We start from the raw sequence: 3,305 nt of genomic DNA, 5'->3' as shown, positions 1-3,305 counted from the left end.
TTGAAAATACACCAAAAAAAAAAAAAAAAAAAAAAAAAAAAAAAAAAAAAAAAAAAGAAAAAAAAAAAAGTAGCAGATACAATATGGCATCTTTCCATAATCCTTTACTTATTCAGTTATTAGTGAAGAGTCCTAAACAAAGTATTATTATAATTATTATTATTATTTCTTTCTTTGTTCTATCATGGTCCTCCAATTCGATTGGGTGGCACTCACAGTTTGGGGTACCGGGCTGAATCCTGCCTTCTTAGGAGTCCATCACCTTTTATTATTATTATTATTATTTTTTTTTTTTTTTTGCTCTATCACAGTCCTCCAATTCGACTGGGTGGTATTTATAGTGTGGGGTTCCGGGTTGCATCCTGCTCCTTAAGCGTCCATCACTTTTCTTACTATGTGCGCCGTTGTTTCTAGGATCACACTCTTCTGCATGAGTCCTGGAGCTACTTCAGCATCTAGTTTTTCTAGATTCCTTTTCAAGGATCTTGGGATCGTGCCTAGTGCTCCTATGATTATGGGTACAATTTCCACTGGCATATCCCATATCCTTCTTATTTCTATTTTCTGATCTTGATACTTATCCATTTTTCCTTTCTTTCTTTCTTCAACTCTGGTGTTCCATGGTATTGCGACATCAATGAGTGATACTTTCTTCTTGATTTTGTCAATCAGCGTCACGTCTGGTCTATTTGCACGTATCACCCTATCTGTTCTGATACCATAGTCCCAGAGGATCTTTGCCTGATCGTTTTCTATCACTCCTTCAGGTTGGTGCTCGTACCACTTATAACTGCAAGGTAACTGATGTTTCTTGCGCAGGCTCCAGTGGAGGGCTTTTGCCACGGAATCATGCCTCTTTTTGTACTGGTTCTGTGCAAGTGCCGGACATTCGCTTGCTACGTGGTTTATGGTTTCATTTTTCGTATTTCACTTCCTACATATGGGAGAGATTTAGTTATTTCGTCTATCGTTCTTTGAACATATCTGTTCTTAGGGCCTGATCTTGTGCGCTGTTATCATTCCTTCAGTTTCCTTCTTGAGCTCTCCCCTCTGTAGCCATTGCCATGTGTCATCGCTGGCTAGTTCTTTAGTCTGTCTCATGTATTGTCCGTGCATTGGTTTGTTGTGCCACTGTTCTGTTTGTCATTCTCCTGTTTCTGTATATTTTCTGGGTGTCTTTCGTCTAACTTTTATTAGTCCCTTCTGCCCATGCCACTCTTTAGGCCATGACTCGTTTGTTTTCACTTGGTTTTGTTCCAGATATTTGCCCCAGTGCTCTGTTTCTCGATGTTAACGCAGTCCTCTATACTTAGTAGTCCTCTCCCTCCTTTCCTTTCGTGTTATGTATAGTCTGTCCGTATTTGCTCATGGGTGTAGTGCTTTGTGTATTGTCATATGTTTCCTGGTTTTCTGATCTATGCTGCGGAGTTCTGCCTTCGTCCATTCCACTATTCCTGCGCTGTATCTGATTACTGGCACTGCCCATGTGTTTATGGCTTTTATCATATTTCCGGCGTTGAGTTTTGACTTGAGTATCGGCTTGAGTCTCTGCATATATTCTTTCATGATCGTGGTCCTTCATTATCTCTTGGGATTTGTTTATATCCCCTACCTTCCAATTATTTCTAGGTAATTGTATCCAGTCTCATCTATGTTTGTTTGTTGTGGGCTCCCATCTGGTATCTTTATCCCTTCAGTTCTTGTTACTTTGCCCTTTTGTATGTTGACTAAGGCGCATTTTTCTATTCCAAACTCCATCCTGATGTTCCCAGATACAATCCTTACAGTCTGGATTAGGGTATCTATTTCCTTGATGCTCTTACCATACAGCTTGATGTCGTCCATGAACATCAGATGGTTAATTCTGTAGACTCTTTTCTTGAGTTGGTACCCGGCATCCATCTTCTGTAGTACCTTTGTCATTATTATTATTATTATTATTATTATTATTATTATTATTATTATTATTATTATTTATTATTATTCAAAAAATCAAAAAATCCTCAAAGTAGCAGGAGCCTTCAAATGGAGAAACAAATCCACAGTTATGTAAATGTACATATATTTGAATTTCAAAACTAAGGATAGCTTTCGGGAATCTGTTCGGTTCCCCTTTTCAAGTTTTAAATTTAAATATATGTACATTTACATAACTGTGGATTTGTTTCTCCATTATTATTATTATTATTATTGTTATTATTATTATTATTATTATTATTATTATTATTATTATTATTATTATTATTATAGTAGTAGTAGTAGTAGTAGTAGTAGTAGTAGTAGTAATAGTTGTTGTTGTTGTTGTTGTTTTTGTTGTAGGTAGAAAAAAGTACAAAAACATTGCAGGGTCTTCAGCCCTATTTGTTATCAAATCTTAGCATACTTTAGATCTGACCGAAGTCAGTCACATACTGACTACAGTACACCACGGTTCTTCCGGTCAATACATTCTACTCACAAAATTTTTGGTATGGCAATGGGTAAACCCTCTGTCCCAGTGCTAAGTAATTATATATGGAATTTTTTTGAAAAGAAAAATTTTTAAATAATATAATTCCTCGCAATGTACCTTGGTTTAGATATGTTTGACGAACCATAACTTTGGTAGGTAATGGCCAAAGGGAATGAAGATGTCAAATAACTTTTTTGCCAGGTTGAAATAAATCAATTAGGTATGTCATCAATTAAATTTACTATGGAAATAGAAAAAGATGAATGCTTACCCTTTTTTGGGATGTCCTCAATACGGAGAAAATAGTAGTGGGTTTAAGTATAGTTTTACAGAAAAACCTACTAATATTTCTTCTATGTACATTTTCTATTCTGGACAAAATAATAAGGTTAAAAGATCAGTGTTTGCTTCCATGTTTTTAAGAGCACTACGGGTATGTAGCCCAGAATATATAGATGAGGAAATAGATAAGATTCGGAATACAGGCAAGAAACTGAAATATCCGATAATGTACTAAACAATGCATTAAAAGCGGCAAAAAAGACCATGTATCAAAATCAAAAGAACCTTCAACAACAAAAATTTGCTTGTACTACCTTATAATAGTAATATGAAAGATATCCCACATCTGAAGAATTTTGGTGTTAATGTAGTTTTTTAAAAAACAATAAAACAATGAAACAGGTACTTATTAAGAACTCTCCCGACAATGCTAAAGGATGTGTATAAAATCCCGTGTAAGTCTTGTGACAACTTTTACATTGGTCAAACGGGGAAAGCAGCTGGAAAAAAGAATAGAACAACATAAACAATGTGTGAGATATGCACAGGAAATAGTGGTATATTTGTACAT

Source organism: Macrobrachium nipponense, chromosome 32, assembly GCF_015104395.2.
Source record: "Macrobrachium nipponense isolate FS-2020 chromosome 32, ASM1510439v2, whole genome shotgun sequence".
In the NCBI taxonomy this organism is placed as follows: Eukaryota; Metazoa; Arthropoda; class Malacostraca; order Decapoda; family Palaemonidae; genus Macrobrachium; species Macrobrachium nipponense.
This window is presented reverse-complemented; position numbering follows the sequence as displayed.